This window comes from Octodon degus, unplaced genomic scaffold (genome assembly GCF_000260255.1).
Source record: "Octodon degus isolate 3935 unplaced genomic scaffold, OctDeg1.0 scaffold00122, whole genome shotgun sequence".
Classification (NCBI taxonomy): domain Eukaryota; kingdom Metazoa; phylum Chordata; class Mammalia; order Rodentia; family Octodontidae; genus Octodon; species Octodon degus.
This window is the reverse complement of record NW_004524698.1, coordinates 3,157,492-3,176,617: the sequence shown is the minus strand read 5'-3', so window position 1 is coordinate 3,176,617 and position 19,126 is coordinate 3,157,492. Positions and strand designations below refer to the sequence as shown.

The 19,126-nt window shown below is 43.3% G+C and overlaps 1 pseudogene; it reads right to left on the bottom strand.

Annotated features, from left to right (window-relative positions):
* Window positions 1-12,168: 12,168 nt before the first annotated feature.
* LOC101580792 lies at window positions 12,169-12,344 on the bottom strand (annotated as a pseudogene).
* Window positions 12,345-19,126: the final 6,782 nt, after the last annotated feature.

Here is a 19,126-nt window from a genome sequence, read left to right as displayed (position 1 = left end):
GGCTTTTGATTTTGGTAGGCACATTGATAGAAAGGCATTTGGAAGGGAAACCAAAAGAAAGACATACATTCATGATGTTTACCTTTGCCCTTTGAAAATGCATATCAATGAGACTAAATACATTTATGAAATCACTGTTCAACTTGGGGGTGCTAACACTGCAGGACCAAGGGGGCTGACATAAGGGTGCAAGGGTGTGCTCCTGGTGGGTGTTTTGTGAGTGTCAGTCTATCAAAGTGCTGTTCTGCTGAGTCTGAGGGAGCAAGGGGACGAGCAGGTGGGTCACTGGGGAAGAGCACTCCTGGCTGGGGCCTAGGACACACCAAGCACTGGGTGGCCGCTGGGCCACTAACCCATTGACAAATTACAAGGGAAGGAACATAAAGAAGCACAGTGGGTTAGGAGGCTTCAGTACTAAAAACCCGGACTCTGTTGGGCTCTTCAAGGGATGAGAACTCCCTAGTGGAACTGCCTTTACTGAGCCCAGCCCAGGGCCTTTCTGTCTGCAAACTTCCTACCATAGGCCTGGTGTACTCCCAACAGACCCTGTCATCTGTGAGAAGTCACCAGTGGCCCTTATTTCCACTGGCTCCCGCGCAGGCAAATGCACCACCACCACTGGCACAGGCAAGGCTGTTGCAACCTGATTCCCAAAGAGTGTATGTTCTCTGACTGTCTGCTGTAGGGATGACCACAGGCAGTTCTGCAAAATCCATTTAGGAAAATTCAAGAAGAACCATGAGAATTTCAGGGTTTTCTTGGGAAGCTCCCCATGGGCAGTAGCAGTGAGGAGAAGATGAGCTGGAGAGGCAGGGTCTGAGTGCAGACAGAAATGCCAGGTGCTAGGAGCAGTGGGTGGGCTGCCTTCTGGGGTGGCCCAGTGTGGAGAATGAGCTCCCCCCACCCTATGTGTGACTGGGATATTCGGTAGGTTTTTTTGAATAAGACAGTTAATTTGAGGAGGGATGTGGGTGTTTATCATAGGAAGAAAGTGAATTCAGCATCCCTAAATATCAAGCAGTGGTGCACAGAAGTACTCGATTGGCATGCCAATTAAATTGGTTAACACTAGTGGGCTCTGTGGACATAACAAGGAGCTGGGAAATAAGCAGCAGCTCTGCTTTAACTGGAGCTGAGTGTGAAGGGGCAGATTTGTTTCTACTTAACTGTGCCTTTGAAGATTTCTGTGGTGAATCCCAGGCTGCTGCTGACATACCACCACCTCTCTCTTGTGTCCTACCCCCTCATCTGTGCAATAGGCACGAGACTCATCTCTACAGAGGTTTGCAGGGAGAATCAGTGTTAAGTGGACCATGTTCTTTCCTTAGGTTGATTAAGAACAACTCTTAATTCTTCCTCATTCAGCGTCTCTCCTATAGGCTTTTTCTTGACAGAACTTTACTTCCTAAATGTAGGATGTTTGAGCTGTGATATTTGCTCTGTAAAGTTGACACAATAATCCACATGTCATAGTGACAAAGATACTTTGCGTGGCCCAACATTAGTAAGGCTCTTGAACCTTCTCCTAGTTTACTCTTCTCCTCCATCCCCCAAGTGATGTATGTCTTCAACACAAACCCTGGAAGATCACTTCAGCTCCATTTCCCTTTCCTGATGTTTCCTTGCAGTCATGTTCCATCCAGGGACCCTCAAGGTGTTTCTTGGCTGTGAATCCCACTTGTCTAGGCAGCACATACAGTGGAGCCCAATCTCTCTCCCACACTGCCATATCCTTGGAAATGCAATAAGATGGAGAAAGTAGTGTTTAGTAGCACCCTTCTGGAGATGCAGAGGGCTTGGTGGGATCACAGCCCAGAATTCAGAAGAGTTTGAAAAGCCACAGGTTGGGTGGAAGATAGGGTTAGAATGAGGGGTGTGTACTGGAGACCTGATTTCCCCCAAACCCTATGTCTAGTATAACAGACCAGAGCCCTTAAATTGTTTCCTTATAGGGATAGGTTTGGCCAGTTACAGGACTTGTGTTTTGTGAAGAGCTGCTGTGCAAGGTGGGATCCTGTTGTACCATAAAGATTTTTTCTTGTCCTTTCCCCATTAGTATCCACCTAGCCTCTCTTCAATAAAAATTTATTAAATCTGTAAGGACACCATTGAGAACAGCTCCAAATTATTTGCTACCGAGGGGCCACCGTATGAGTTTATATAGATGGGAGTGTGCAGGCCTCTCACGCCCTGCTTCTCAGAGCACCCAGCAATAACCCAGATGCTCTATAAATGCAGGAGACCCTCGCCCAGCACTTTTTTTTTTTTTTGGGAACTGGGGATTGAACTCAGGCCTTTGTGCTTGCCAGGGAAGCACTTATTCCACTGAGCCATCTCCCCGGCCCAAAATTGGCAAGTTCATTTTATTTTTTTTCCAGTACTGGAGATTGAACTCAGAACCTTGTGCTTGCCAGGCAGGTGCTTATTCTACTGAGCTACCTCCCCAGTCCTAGCCCAGCACTTTTGAGTAGGGAGATGGACTTTTGGTCCTGTTCTAGATCATTATTTCTTTCCCTGGAGACTCGCTGATTCTTGTTTTATACTCCTGCTGTAGGAGTTTCTAGGGCCTTGCACCGGTGTGTCCCCAGGTCAATTCTGGAGCTGGACCAGCAATGGAGGCAAGTACGTCGTGCAGGACCCTTCTCAACCCAGGAGACTGCTGAAAGCAGTGCTATGTTCTCACCATCATCTTCATCGATCTCCATCTCAGTAGCAACTGAAAAAGAATAGGAACAGTTGTTACATTTGGATATGTGGTACATTGATTTTGAATCTTTTAATCCTTGAGGGAATTAATTTAAAAAGTCACCTCCTCAGTAGCTGGGGGATTTAGGGTGACAACCATGTATTTTGGGGGTGAGAGGCTTCCCTAATATTCTGAAAGATGATTGCCCCCCTTTTCTTTTATTTCATCCTGACCAATACAGTTTAAGTTCTGAGAGGGTCAGATGGGTTTGTCCACTTTTATAAACTGCCCAGTGTACAGTAGATGCACAGTGACACTGAATGTGCTGAATATAGATAGCTCATTATTTTCATTCCTAATTGAAGTCATAAATATTATTTCCTTGCGTGGCAAAATTTTTTTTTGCCAGAGAACTTGACTCTGGTTCAAAGTCATACCTGAACCTTGATTACTGACACCAAACTCAAAGACAAGACCTTGGTTATTGGCCTTAATTAAAACAGGCCTAGTGGCAAAGGGGGCTGTTCTCGGCAAGGGCATATAAATTCTGCACTTCTTACCTCCTTGTGAATGAATTACTAACTTCTACATGGCGTTTAAAATCAGTATGTTATACCTTCCAAATCAGACGTCATACTGGATAGTCATGAGATTCCTTGCTCTACTTTTAGTTTTGAGGATCTTCCTGTTAAAAGACAGAAGAGGGTGGCCATTATGACTTTCGTCTTGCACTTTTGTAAGTCTTAAAATTGGGGCTTGGGATCTGTGTTTTCTCTTGGCTGGCCAGGGGAGGGAAGGCCTAAGGCAAGCCGCACTGCTCACATGGCCTGGGTGTTCCTCTGCCCTGCCGCTTCCTTTCGGGCTTTGGGAAATTCCAGTAAATCACTAGTCAGGAAAGACAGCCTCTCTCTGAATTTCCCCTCCTGTTATCGTGCAGCTAGGTCAGTTCCCTAGGATGGCTGGGATTAGGGCCAATTTAGAGCTACTTCTCCTGCTGTAGGAATCATTCATTTAAGTGTCTTCAGGGCCTTGGGTACATGCAGTGCAGGATCCATGTGATTTCCCATTCCTTTTCACCTCCTTCAACTCTATTTTCTTTCCTCCTAGTCTTAAACACATGTATGCATGTGGATACACAGGCAAAGACACACACACACACACACACACACACACACACACACACACACTGCAGTCTTCAGAAGTGAAGAGCAAAAGTCCCATGATGAACAAACAAAAGGGAGCTGCTGCACCTGCCGCCTGCTTTTGGTCTGGCCCAAGGTGTCAGGACGAGAGGCCCTGGACAGGCACTCTCTCAGTACTTCTGCAGCTCTCAGTGTGGGGCCAAGCATCTGCACAGGCAAGGGACATTCTAAGTTCAAGGAAACTCATTCTGCCACGGCATACTGATGACCCATTAGTAGTAATCTCCTTTTCTTGAAATGCTTCCCTATGATTATACTCTTCAACATCTTCATGTTGGGTGTTGGGGATCTGGGTTCTCTGTTGGCCCCCAGACTTGTTTCTCCAATTGATGGGCCTATTCTAGTCCCTCAGGATAAGCTGGAAGAGGCAATTCTCAGTTTGTGTGGTAGATGATCCAATATCTATGGAGCTAGCTATCTTCCTCACATACCATTCTTCTCTGCTTCCATAGTTCTTTGTGTGTTGCTGTCTCCAGGTCTGCATAACCCCACTACTTCCTCTGAACCTCACCAACCTGCTTCTAGCTCTGGAGAGTGTAGCATCCTCCAAACTGAACAGGCCATCCAGGTGACCCTGTAGTACAGGGTGAGTGGACCCACCCCTCGTATAATCCATTAGGTATATTTGGTTATATTTGCTTTTCTTTTATACTCTTGACTTACTGAACTTGTGGTTAAGCGAGGCACCTGAAAACAAACAGGATTTCTGAATCCTGTACATTTCTATCCTGTTGTTTTGTGGGCCCTAATCTAGATTTAATGAATCCAACCTAGATTACCAACACTTTACCTAACTAATGCTGGTCCCATGTTTCTGTCTGGAAAAATCATTCAGAATTTGATTATTGTGCTTCTAGCATCCAACAGCCCATGGTCATCTGCAAATATAAATATTCCCTCTACCTCTGCATGGAAGTCTGTCAGATGAAGGTTACATGGGCCACGCCCTGTGGCTGTGCCCTGGAAACCAGGTTGACTGTGATCCATTAGGCAGGATCTCCAGGTGGTGTTCAATCAGTCCCTGCCTCATCACTTTATATTAATGTTCACCTCAGACTGTGGTAGGTCCAGGAACATCAGGAAGCCGCTCAAATTTGGCTTATGGGATTACCACAGTTGCCTGGTCCAATAACCATGTCAATAAGTGGCCTAAAAGCCAACATTATGTGATTCTGTTCTTATTCATCCTGCACTGGTTTCTTTTTTTAATTTTTATTTGGCAGAACCGGGGATTGAACTCAGGCCCTTGCGCTTGCCAGGGAAGTGCTTATTCCACTCAGCCATCTCCCCAGCCCCCTACACTGGTTTCTTGTGGTTATTTTGTTTTCAACATATGCTCCAGGCTGGTCACAGACTTTTCCAATTTCCCCAAATTTCTCAAAATCCAGAAACATGACTAAGCAATTCTCGCCCATGGGGATATTTTATCGAGGTTAAGAGATACCATTCTTTTCTGATCCTTTCACTACTTTTTATTTTCTGCTGCTACTTACCTAATTTTCTTCTGATTTTTCCACATGAAGACAATTTTCTTTCACAAAAATACAAAATTGAGCAGGCAAGTGAAGAACTTGACGTTCTTTGAATCACGCGTCCACTTTGTATTAATAGTAGTCCTGTCTGTCTAATAGTAGAGCTCTCTGTTCATTCCACTTGTACTTTTAAAAGTCCATGTCTTTTGCTGCCTGTGTTATCATCATCATCATCTTTTTTCGGTTAATAATGTTTATCCTACGATCCAGCTCTCCTGACACTGTTAAAAGTTCAGAGCCATATTCCTACACTCATGGTTGGGAACAACACCCTCATCCTTAAGTTCTGTACATAGTCTTACTAAATCTAAGTTCACACAAGGGAAATCTGTGCAGACACACTATTTTGCACTTTAGGCAGCCTTCCAGTCCCTTCTTTCTCTTGTCATATGGGTTGAAGGAGCACCCTTTTACCTTTGCTTATCCTTACCCACATTTGTATATGTAGAGTCTCTCTGTGCGTATAAGTAGTTCTCTCTATAGCTCCCTGCCTCCTAAGGCTGCCTCTTTGGAGTAGAGTATATATTTTTCATCATCATGGTTTGATCTTGGATCAGATGGAGGCTTTAACAACAATTTTAAATATATTTAACAAATATTTATAGGTGCTTTCTATATTCCAGGCATAAGTCTTTGGGATTTCTGCAAGCGTAGACAGACTACTTGGAGTTAGAATTTCTGGTTTCCTTTGTTTATAACCCTGCTCTGTGCCTGGATAGATGGATTCAAGGGGCCATAAATAGTATTTCTGGTCTTCTGGTCTTCCTAAGCCCTTCTCATAGCGATGTAATGTGTTTCCTGGGCCTTTGGCATTTCTTCCATGTCAGACCTGCCATCCTCCTTATAGATTTCAAGGATTTATCTGGGTATCTTGTTCCATGTTGAGCTCAAAGTCTTGTTCAGTAAGAGAGGATGTGCCATGTTAAGTCCTGTTTTGCACCCACTAGAGCATATCATGTCATAATGAAAAAAATGCCTTGAAAACAGGATCATTGCACCCTAAATTCACCCTAAACCAGTGGCTCTTGTTAAAGAGCCTCATTGTTTGTGCCTGTAGGTCCTCTGAGGAGCTTGTTAAGAAAGCAGATTTCAGGCCCTCTCAGGCAGGGCTTCCGTGGCAAGGAAGCAGCGTCTATCTGAGCACCTGGATGTCACTGCCATGGGGCACAGTCCAGGGCCCGCCCCCTGGACCAGCAGCCCACACCTGGTCTCACTTCTGATTTCTCCTGCTGGCCCTGGACTCCTCTCTATCAACTCTTTGGATTGCCTTAGCCATGGTCATCTGTTTCTCTCCAGCAAATGGATGTGTGGCTTTGGCCCTGGGCTGAAACAGCTTCTCTTTTACATCATCTGCTTAGCCTGGGAAGACATATTCATCTGTGTGTTGATGCATGTTCACTTCCTCCTCCACAAAGTGTGTTTCCCTGTGTCTCTCTGTTCTTCCTCTCCTTGATTTGGTTTTGAGTTCTTTCGCTTTCCTGTAGTTCCTGCTCTTCCTGCACCTTTCTTTCATCACCTCACAGAACTAGCTCATGTTCTTTTTTCTCTTCCTGGAGCCTGTGAGCAGCCTATATCTGATACCACCTTCCCTGTCACAGTGGATGCCCCTTGCCTGTGCTCCCTGGCTCTTTTGGGACTTTCATCAGTGTTTGTGTTCCTGTAGAGCTGAAAATTGGAATGGAGTAGCTGGGCAGGAAGCAGACTGGCTCTCCTGTTGTCTTCTCACGACAAAACAAGGAGTGTCTCACAGCATAAATGGGCACATTCAGTGCTATTGTTACCATATGTGCTCTTGTGTTGGCTTCCCATAAGGAGAAGGAAGATGGGGAAACATATAGACCGTTTCAGAGAAATAGCGTGACCCTAGTGGTGTGGGTCACAGGATCTGGTTTTCCTGTCCTGGGCACTGCCCCTGGGTGGGAATGGCTAGCTCCTCTCCATGGCTTTTAGCAGGTGTGCTTATCAGGCCCATAAATGTACTCCTGGGATTTTGTCAGTGACCCAGGACTGAGAGCTACTAAATTTACTAATGCCTTGTCACTCTTGGTCGTACTTGCTCCATTACATTATCTAGGCACAGTCACATACCTGTGACCACCAAAATGCCACAGAAACATAGATTATAATCTATAAGTGGGGGTGGAGGGGCGGGAATATGAATGGCTTTTAGGGGATTCCTTGCTTTTCTTTGTGTTTTAGTCTCTGCCATCAGGGGCAATAGAAAAGGCTTTCTTTTGTCCCTTGAAAGCTTGCTGGAGTGAACAGACAATAGATAGGGTGGATAGGAGAGAGGATATAAAGACTTGTGATGTGCAGAGGCAATCACAGTGTCTCATGAAGCAGCTCAACATGATTCAGTGTCTGAACCCTTTTCCATAGGGAAAGAGCACAGTGGGAAGACGTGGACAATTTTTAGGGAAATAGTTAAAAAATTTTAGGGGAATACAGTGAGCTTGGGGAAAATGGGGCATGTGATGGTCTGGGGCAAAATCCGTTGGGTATGCAGGGCAGAAAAAGAATTGTAAATGACTCTCATCTAAAGGTCTGTCTGTCTCTCTTGCTGGGGAGGCAGCTCGGTGGCATAACCACCTGCCCAGCAAGTGCAAGGTCCTGAGTTTAATCCCAGGTACTAAACAAAATAAAACGCAAATTCTGTCTGTCTCCTCCCTTGATAAGAGTTTAGTTAACAAAAGCTTAAAGAGGGCCTGAACTTAAAGTAGACAAGGAGCTGCCAGAGTTTCATCTTTCTCAGTGCTTGCTGCTATGTTCTGTGATTTGAAATGGGACACCAGGGCACCAGAGTTTAGAGCGACCTGCCTGAACTCCTTCCTGACCATTCTTTAAGTAATTGCGGGAGCCTAGGCATGTCACTGGACCTGGCTCGGAGGCTCCAATCCAGGCCATATCTTTAGTTCAGGGTGCCCAAGTCATAATATCTAATGAATAGATATTTACTGTGGAAGGCCAGACTTTTGCTATAGTTGGAGATACACATAGCTGCAAAACATGCCAATACAGACCAAATATACCTGGTCTTTACAACATAAATTAAATATGGACATGATGAACTTTAATAAGCTTACATATCCAAGAGAGTATGGATGAACAGGACACATAAACCAGTGACATCAACAGGGCGTATCTGAGGCTGGGTCCACAGAGTATGTGTGGGAAGGCATATTTTCTTCCTGTATTCTTTGAATCCCTTTTCTCCTCTCCCATACCCATCTCATTTAGCATTGATACTCCACAGCCAATTACTCAGTAAATGACTTTTAGATTCTTGTTTATGAATATTTAGGCAAAAGTTCAAGTTTTTTCCAACTGTCACTGACTTTGAAATGGGTCTCATTCCTATTTCTATTTGAGAGCTTAAATGCTGACAAAAGTCCCAAATGAACCTGCTTATACCTAAAAATGCTCCCTTGTCCTGTACTGGCTCATGTGGGTCTCATGTCCTCTGCCTCTCTATTCTTCTCTCCTACTTTAGTTTAACTGCATTTGAGCTACAAAATTTATTTATTTATTTAAAATGTTATTTATTTATTTATTTGTTTTGTGTGTGTGTGGCCAGCTCAGCCCACCAGGGTGTGGGGCGGGCTGGCATGTGGTGCTTGGGGTTCGAACCGCAGTCCCTGTGCTTTGCTTAGCTTAGCTTGTTCTAAGTAGGTGCTTTAGACCACTGAGCCATCTCACCAGCCCCTGAGCTACAAAATTTAGCAGGCATGGATGGGTGCAGGGAGGTGAGGTGTCAGGGGAACCTAATTTACTGCTGTCATGACTATGGATGCAAAAGAAATCTGTGAATCATTGATGGATCAATCCCACTAAGGCTGGACTTCAGTGATTAAAAATTGTGAAAAATGTAGTTCAGTCTTCCATCCCTTTTGCTCCCCCTAGAGCAAGAGGCCTCTGGGCTTAATTGGGTAGAGAATTAAGACCTTCAATGCAATCTTGGCTAATTCTCCTAAGTGGGTGACAGTAGTTCACACAGGACACACTGCAAGACATACTTCCCAGGGCCAGCAAGATAGCTCAGAGGACTAAGTGCCTACTTTGGCAAGCACAGGCACCAGGGTTTGATCTCTGGTCCTGCATCCTGCTCCAGCCTTGCCCCCCGGGGCACGCTGAGCCAACGTCTGAGTCTGGGCATGGTGGCACACGCTTGTGATCCCGGTGCTGGGGAGGCTGAAAGCAGGAGGATTGCTATGAGTCCAAGGTGCACAGTGAGACCCTGTACCAAATACATAAATGAAAAACAAGATTGACACACTTCCCTGGCTGAGAGCAGACTGGAGGAAGGGATCCTAATCAGGATGCAGACCCTTACCCTCCTAGATCCATTCTGTCTGACTAGCCTGGTGTCTCAGGGAGGGTGCAGCAACCACCAGGTAGGAGGAAGTGGACTCCATGGCAGGCTCAGAGGCAGGAGCAGGGGTAGTGAAGATAGATGGGATGGCAATAGAACTACTCTTTTGAAAAGGACTGGCAGTTGAGATCCCGTTGGAGGGGAGCAAAGCGTTGGTTAATTTCCTAGCAGAAGCCATGTTAGGGATACAGGTCTGTGGCATGTTGGGAAGTTGGGAAGGGGAGGGCTGCTCTCCAGGTTGTATGGACTCCCAGAGGCCACAAAGTTAGAAGGGATAGACTTGTGAACCATGGAGAACAAGTCTGTGTGTTGCTCTGGAGAGCAGATCCACATGATGCCAACTTCTGCTTTACTAAAACATGAAAGGATCTATAAGTACCATCAGAGTGTCATCATTGACTATTCTAGAACATTCTTCCTTCTTCCTAGTGTACAACCTTGCATCTGCTAGTGGCCCTTCCTACCTCACCATTGACTCAGAGGGGAAGAATCACTGGATCAGGGGCAACAGCAATTTAAAATCAAGCCCTTGTCCTTGTAGTGGGCACCCACACAAGCATGCCACCATCATGGAAGTTATCTATAGGCCCAGTGGCAAGGCTTTGGGTGTGAGAGGCTGATCTTATGCTTTTTTTTTTTTTAAAAAAATCATTTATTTATTTATTTATTTATTTACTTATTTATTTATTTGGTACAGGGTCTCACTATGGAGCTCAGACTTGTAGGGATCCTCCTCTTTCAGCCTCCCCAACACTGGGATTATGGGCATGCACCACCACGCCCAGTTTTGGAGCCAGCGTGGCATATAGTATGGGGATCAAACTTAGGTCCTTGCACTTGCCAGGCAGGTGCTTAGACTATTGAGCTATCTCCCCAGCTTTGGTCTTATGTTCTTGTAGTGTAGAATAAAGGAGAATAATGCCAATGCACAGGCCCACACTACATCTTGTCCTAAAAATCTCTGGCTTTTAACTGGGACCAAAAAACTATCATTCAAAGGAATGTCAGGGGTCTTTGGAGCCTTTTGACTCTGAAATCATTTCATGTATTCTTGCTAGGTTGTCAGAAATAGGTCTAAAGGAAATAAATGCTCATCATATAAAGCGGTAGTGACAATGGCTGATGACAAAGACAGACTGATGTCAGGTGACCCGAGCTTACATGTTGGCCCTGGTAAACTAGCAGAGCACTGGTAAACTGAAAAAATGGAGTTATACTTCAGGTAACACTAGAAGCTGTGGTCATTTCCACTTTCATATTCATTCCCCCAGTACCTTCTCTGGCTTAGGACAGGACAGGGGCTGCTGGAATGTCTGTCCAGGCTGAGCTTTTAGGCCTCTGGTCTCAGGAAGCAGAACCAATGCTTCAGCTTATCTGGGCTGAACACCAGCCCTGTGCCCCATTGTCAAAGGAGAATCATGGGCATTCAAGTACTACTTCCCCAGGTGGTGACCAGGGGCAGATGTTGGGCATTGGGAGAGGGTCTGGTATGGCCAGAAGCTTTCCTATTCATAAAAGTCCAATGAAATACTCATCTATACTTCTGCTCTTCCTCAGTAAACACACCACACACACACACACACACACACACACACACACACACACACACACAGAGCTCTTCTTGATATTCTAGTATTTGTGCATTTGTGTGTGTGGGCTACAGCTGACCTGAGTCAGGATTAATGCCAGGCGCGCTAAGTTCCCATCTTCCCATTTTGGACATCCAGAGGCTCCTGAAGAGGTATCTCTAAGTACGGTTTTCTACCCAATTTATCCCAGAAAAAAACTTACCTTGCATCAAGATCAGTCACAGTTTCTGTTGAATAGAGCTCCTCAAATTCTGTTGGAAAAAAACAAACCAGAAAGAGAGTATTGGCAAAAATAAAATGTTGAGGTTGAAGGCAAAAGAGCTTGCATTATTTATTTTCCTATTTATTCCTGATTGTTGTCTCCTTTTTTTTTTTTGAATTTTTAATAAATTTTATTAAAAGTATGGTTTGGGTAAAGAATTTTAATCTTTATTTATTTTTTTATTATTTTTTCTTTATTATTTTTTTGCGGAACCGGGGATTGTACTCAGGCCCTTGCGCTGCCAGGGAAGCGCTTATTCCACTGAGCCATCTCCTCGGCCCAAGAATTTTAATCTTTATTGTTGTCACATTACATATATGATAAAATTAAATTACAAGTCATATAACTGAACAAAAAAATTCTTTGTACGAAGTATATTTAGATATCTAAATACAATCTGGTTTTGAAAATGAGATCATGTATATAGTTGTATTCCTAAGTGTGTCAAGCCCAAAGCTATACAACAGTGAGACTCCTGAAGGGGCAAATGCAGGTATCAACTAAGACACTTTTCTGAATTCCCATGTTTCACCGAGCATCAAAAACCACCAATCTTTTAGCTCTTTTCTTATATATTATTCTGTATCCACATTCTCTACATCTGATTGGATCCCTGGATTTAATTTCATCTTCTGTGTGACATTCTCCACAGATGTATATCCTTGGCTGCTGCTTTGGGGTTGAATATCCTGCTGAGTATCCATTGCTAGTGTCTGATTTGGGCAACCCCGAGAAAGTTCCCACTCTGGTATTTCTAAACAGCCTCGCTAGATGCTATGTCTCGACCAACTTCTGATTGTTGTCTTTTAACGGTTTCTTTAAAATATTATGAGGTTGAAATTTTATAAAATTAGACACAACAAGAAGATCACTATCAAAAAATTGCAGGTTTTAGAAATTCAATTTTGATTTATGAGTTTCTTTTTTTTTAAATTTTTTTTTTTATTTATTTGAGAGAGAGAGAGAGAGAGAGAGAGAGAGAGAGAGAGAGAGAGAGTCTGTGTGGTGTGTGTGGCCAGCTCAGCCCACCAGGGGGTGGGGCTGGCTGGCATGTGGTGCTGGGGGATTGAACCGCGGTCCCTGATGCTTTGCCAAGCTTGTTCTAAGTAGGTGCTTTAGACCACTGAGCCATCTCTCCAGCCCCGATTTATGAGTTTCTTAAGTGGTCATAAATACTTTCTTCTGTCAGGGGGAAAACTACAGTCATGTAGCACAGGTGACTGAGGGGCAGAGGATATAAATATTTTAAGAATCATATTTAATTGTAAAGAATCTTCTTTAATTCTAAAGAATCTGTCATTTGACCAACTGTTTGCCTTGAATGATGTGAAGAATTCCATGTACAGTTGGGCTAAAAAGCACCATCAATTCAAGTAACAGAGAAGGACACAGGAAGCAGTCTAAAAATGAGAAGCAATACATTTTAATATGAAACACGTGTTCCACACTTACACTTGCCCAAAATTTATCCTTGGACTATTACTAAGAAATATTGATTATTAAAATAATATCTAAAAAATTAAGCAATGTGAACAAATGGTGATGTTACAATACTTAATTACAAAAACAAAATACCAACTTGTTTGTATAGCATGTGTAGAACAATAGGAACAAAATAAGGGCTGCTGAGCTAGCTCAGCAGACTAAGCGCCTGCTTAGGCAAGCACAGGGCCTCGGGTTCAATCCCCAGCACCACATGCTGCACTGGCCCTGCCCTCGGGCGCACTGAGCCAGTCACCGAGACCCAGATTGGTGGTGCATGCCTATAATCCCAGCGCTGGGGAGGCTGAAAAGAGGAGAATCACTATGAGCCTGAGCTGAGTAGTAAGACCCTATACCAAATACATTAAAAAAAAACTCAACAAGATAAGACTGAAAATAAGAATTGCCTCTACTAAATATACAGACAATGAAAGCAGAGAGACAGACTAAATTTCATTAAAATGTGCAGTGCGAGGTGTGTGATGCTCACCTGTAATCCCAGCACTCGAGGGATTGGAGGTGGGGGCTGAAGGTAGATGACTGATGAGAGTTTGAGTCCAGCCTGGGTTACAGAGTAAGATCCTGGCTCAAAAAAAGTGAGTGTGCTTTATACTATTTGGGTGAGGTTTTTCTATTTTAAAAATTTTACATTTTAAAGTAAGTGAGCAAAAATAGTTTCTTCTAAAATTAAAAGATGTATGCAGTTTATTAACAGAAGTAATATAGCCAGTGTAGTGGTGCATGCCTGTAATCCTAGCATTGAGGAAGCTGAGGCAGGACTATTGCGGGGAGTTTGAGGTCAGGTTGGGCTACACAGTGAGTTGAAGTCCAGCCTGCACTACAGAGCAAGACCCTGTCTCACAAACAAAACAAAAGAATGAGGCAAAGAAGAAGGGGAAGAAGAGGAAGGAGGAGCACTGGCAGAAAGAAGATGAATACACAAAGGAGAAAAGAGAGAAGTAACTGGGAGAGAAGAGAAGGCTTGCATGCCTTGGCTCTTTCTTCTGTGACCTTGGATTGGTTGTATCCTATAGCTTATAGCTCCAGGCTCCTCAATTGTGAAACAGAGACAGGAGATAATGGTTGGGAGAATAACAGGAGATTTAGATAGCAAAGCATACAATGCATTCTCTGTGGTGGTGAACCTATGGCATGGGTGTTACTTGGTTTTCTTTTAAGACAAAAGATGTTAATATAGAGTTGTTTGTTCTAAACCAAAACCTCGAAATTCAAGTCTAGCTGCAGCACTGGCACTTTGCGATGACTATGCGGGCTTGGGGTTGCAGTCCGGGTACAGCTGTTATGTTCCCTGACCTCTCTGAGGTATGATGTGTGGAAACAATGCTGTTTGTAGATGTCATAGGGTGCCTGGAGGCAGGAGGTGACTGGTTTTCAGACTTGATATCCGCCTAACCAGTTGAAATCAAGGCCACAAAGTGGGAACCTTCTTTCATGAGAAGTGGCTTGCTCTCCTGGGCCTGCCTTGTAAGTATCTCTGGCACCATTTGTCTTAGAAATCCAGAATTGCTAACTTAGGTGGGAACGGCAGGTGGACACCAATTCTAGCTGCACATGGCCGCACACCTAGAGCACTCAGGCCAAAAAGCAGGAAGCGTCGCCAAGGACTTGCTGACAAGGATGAACAGAATCAAATCCAGCACATTTTATATATTGAAATACACTTGGGCACAGCCACATATAGTGGCTCATGTATGTAATACCAGCTACTTAGGAAGCTGAGACAGAAGGTTCATAAGTTCAAGGCTAGCCTGGACAACTTAGTGAGACCATGTTTCAAACAAAATAAAAACGAGCTGGGGATGCTTTCAGAATTCCATGGGGTCAATTTCTAGTTTAAAAAAATACTAATAGAGCTTGAAAGGTATTCAGTTCATCAGCTGTTTTAATTTTTTTCCCTAAACATTTAAAAATGCTAACAGGCAAAAACAGTTTTGAATCAAAATCAATATACTGTTATATCTCTACAGCATTTCTTGCCACAGAACAGAACTTTTCTTTAAGAAGGTCTTGGGTTAAAAGCAAAAACATAAAGGAAAACAATAAAAAGATCTTCCTTTGGCCCCTTTCACCGTACAGCATGTTCTATGGCAGCAAAACAACAGAGACCTACTTCTTTCTTTTAGCACTTTTATTCTTGTGAGATCAGAACAGAGAGTAGTTTTACACTTTACAATTCATGTAATGTGGGAGCTCTTTTCAAAGCATTTTCCAAAAGATTATTTTATTTAATCATGGCAGTCACACTGTGACTAAAGGTGTTTTTGCACATGGGAAGCTGAAGGTAAGGGACATGGCCAGGTCATGAGCCCCACTGCCTGTTGGACCTTCTGACCCCAGCACTGCGTGTTAGCACCCACTTGCCACACCACTCAGGGGGTCAGTCAGATGGGACCTTCATTATCTAAGGCCAACTGAAGTTGAGTCTATCCATATTCAAGTTGCACATCTGATTTTATTGGATTGCCCCAGAACCCTGGGGGAAAATAGTGACTATAAGGAAGAAATGGAGTGAGGGCTGTTAGTCTGACCTCACACCCCTTGCCCAGGGCAATGAGCCTCTCTGAAGTTGACCTACCGCACAGCAGGTGGGTGGAGGGTGCAGTGTTACCCGTGCCTTTCTTCACTGAGTCTCCTCTTATCTTTTGATTATGTTCATTTCACAAAGCAGGGGAGTGTGTGATTCACAAGTCAGTGGCAAGGGAAGAAAGACATCATGTCAATACTAGCCGATAACTTGAGTGGGCTTAACATGCTGTGTGCCTGGCAGGGTCCATAATGCATTTATAACTTAACCCTTTAAGTACTCATGCAATTCTGTAATTTAGGTCTACTGACATCCCTAAGATCAGTGAAGAAAGCCAAGACATTTAACCAAGAAAGGTTAAATGGTTTGCTCAAGTTCAAATGCAAGGCAAGTGAGAGAGAGCTGGCACTCAAACCTATGCAGTCAAGCTCTTGAGAGAGAAATATGTGCTCCTTGCGGCAGACTCTTACCTGCTTGCAAAGAGGCAAATGAGTGGCCTGGTCTTGTGCCCAGTATTGCTAAGTTATCTCAGCATTCTGTCCTGTCGAGGCCAGACAGGGACTACATTGTCCTTCTCAATATAATTATCCATTGTTAACCTTTAGTAATTAACCCATCAGGGGCTGGGGAGATGGCTCAGTAGAATAAGCACTTCCCTGGCAAGCACAAGGGCCTGAGGTCAATCCCTGGTTCCACCAAAAAAAAAAAAAAAAAAAAAAAAAAAGTAATTAAGCCATCAGAATGAGACATGAGAGCCCATATGCTATGCCTAGGGCACATTTTATAAATAACTATTACTCTATAAAAGTGTTTTATACAATACCTGTGTGTGTGTGATTTTGTAAAATGAATTTGACAACTTGATTCATTTTGCACATACTGAGCATCTGTTCTGGGCCAGGAAGTTGCTGTGGTTACACGCTCATATTCACCACAGGGATAAACGAAACTATATTGTAAAGATGTTAGCATGTCATTCAAAGTAGAGAAATTCCAGGTATAAGTCCTTTTGAAAAGTTAAGCGTTCTCTTGTAAACCCCTCTTCATCTGTTTTGTGTAATCTGGCTTGGGACTCCAGGTTTGTGTAGACCATGGCTTTCTCCCACGGGCTTTTAAAGTCATTTTTGTCTGCTCCTGTAGTTTTTTTTCTCAGCACCTTTCCAGCTTTTTTCTAGCAGGTCATTTATTTTCAAAGCTTTTGCTTTATACACAGCTCCATTCACTTGACAGTTTGTATTTGTCCGACTCTAGTGGGTAATATATTTACAAAGATCCAACGCATAGAGGGGACATGTTAGGAATGCTTGATTCATACTGTGTAGGAGAAAAGCCTTGACTGCTATTTCTCAGTATTAGAAACTACACGTAGTACTTGAACAGTCAGGATATTAGAATCCCAAGAGGGAGCTTAACATTAGAGGCACATAGAAAATTACTTCCCAGCAACAGAATAATTACCTTTCCAGTACAACAACCAAACTTCCAGAAGGGTAATAGGAATTGAGGATGATGCATCTGATTACATAGAGAAGGACACAAAGGTAAAATATATGTGTGACAGCTGAGAGGACTCAGCTTTCAGGATATAGGTTGTTAGCAAGCAGATTTTCAGGAATTTAAAAATTCAAGCTGCCTGACATGCATGTAGTTGGTAGCAGAGTTCGATCCAGAAAAAATAATTTAGTTCTATTTCTGTGTCAACAGTAGAATGATGCAAATGACCTAGATTCTTAAATTTCTGAACCTAATTGCTATGCAGTCAACGACATCAAGGCCAGATACCACATGGGCCTATGAGTGAATACACATTAACGGTTGGTAGCAAATAGCACGCGGAAAGCCAGTGCCAAATAGTGAAATCGGATTCAAGGAAATGCTGCCAATTGAAAAAACACTATTAGAGAAGCAGCAGCCCTAGGAGGAGAGTCATCATTCCAAAGTCAAATATTTGGCAGCATAGTTCCTTGCCAGGGAAAATGGGCACACAGTGGAAGGATACTATGTTCTGCTAATCTAATTGTCACCACGCTGCGGCAATGTATTCTGGGAAGCAGAAACCACTTAAAAAACTAAGCTATGCGGATGTTCAGGGAAGTGTGCTTTTAAAAAGTAAGCACATAAAAAAAATAAAAAGTAAGTATAAAATCACGAACAATAAGTGATCACTGGGAGGGGTCAGTTAGGATACTGAGGCTTAGCTGTAGGAGAGGAGGGATGGCGAGAAGGTGCTAACAGTTACGGGAGTGTAGCGTTGTAGGAAGAATGTCGCGTAATGCTCTGGAATGTGGCGCCGTAGAGTAACTGTATTCGACTATAATTAATTGAAGATTTCAAAATAGAGAGGCTTTTTATGCTCCCTGCACAATGAGAGGTTAAATGTTGTAGGCAGTTATCTGCCAATTACCCTGATCTGATCAGAATGTGTTTTACATATGCATTAAAATGTCATACATAAATATGTACAATTATTATGTGCCAATTAAAAATAAAAATAAAAGAAACATTTTTAAAAGAAACATATTAATAACACTAAATTCTTAAAATAAAAACTGATATTCATATAAGTACATACAATTTATATATGTAAATGTATCTTGAAAAGCAGGCTACATTCAATCCCGGGTTCCACCAAAAAAACCCCCCAAAAACCAAAACCAAAAACAAAAGCAGGCTACAAACACCATGATAAAGAATGATCCTTTTACAAAAGTAGAGATATATGTATATTTGTCTCACCTTTATCTTCCTGGTAACCAAGAAAGCAACAAGATTTTATTGGCCAGAAAATTTTATATATGTCATTTTATTTATTTATTTATTTATTTATTGATTTATTTATTTATTTATTTGGTACAGGGTCTCACTATGCTGCTCTAACTTGTAGTGATCCTCCTGTTTTCAGCCTCCCCAGAGCGGATTACAGGCATGTGCCACCGCACCGGGACTCAGCGTGCACGGGGAGGTGCCGGTGCAGCGTGTGGTGCTGGGGATTGAACTCCCATCTCTCCGATGCCTAAGCAGGAGCTTCGTCCACTGAACTACCTCGCTGGCTCCATGTGTTGTTTTAGAAATCATATTTTGGCCTCATTTAGGTCAGGGGAGGGGATAACCAACGTGTGAGAAGGAGTCATCTTCTCAGGGTGATGATGATCTTCGCTTGCTTCTTTTTGTGCATACTGTGTATGGTTTCTGAAACAACCCCAGTGAGCATGCATAGGACATAACGTACACAGATTATGTGGGTTTTTTTTTTTTTTTTAAATGAAGAGGCACTGTATGTTTGTGAAGGCTCTTCCTGCGCTTTTGCCACAGTGCTTTGGGACATGGCTCCTGGAGGTGGGAACTGAATGTGATCAGTAGTGTTCCTGCCTGTCAGCACCATGGATAGGGCCAGTAGTTGGGGGTTGCCATAAGTCAGGTCTGCCTGGCGTTGTGGTGAACTGGAGCTCCCATCCAGTG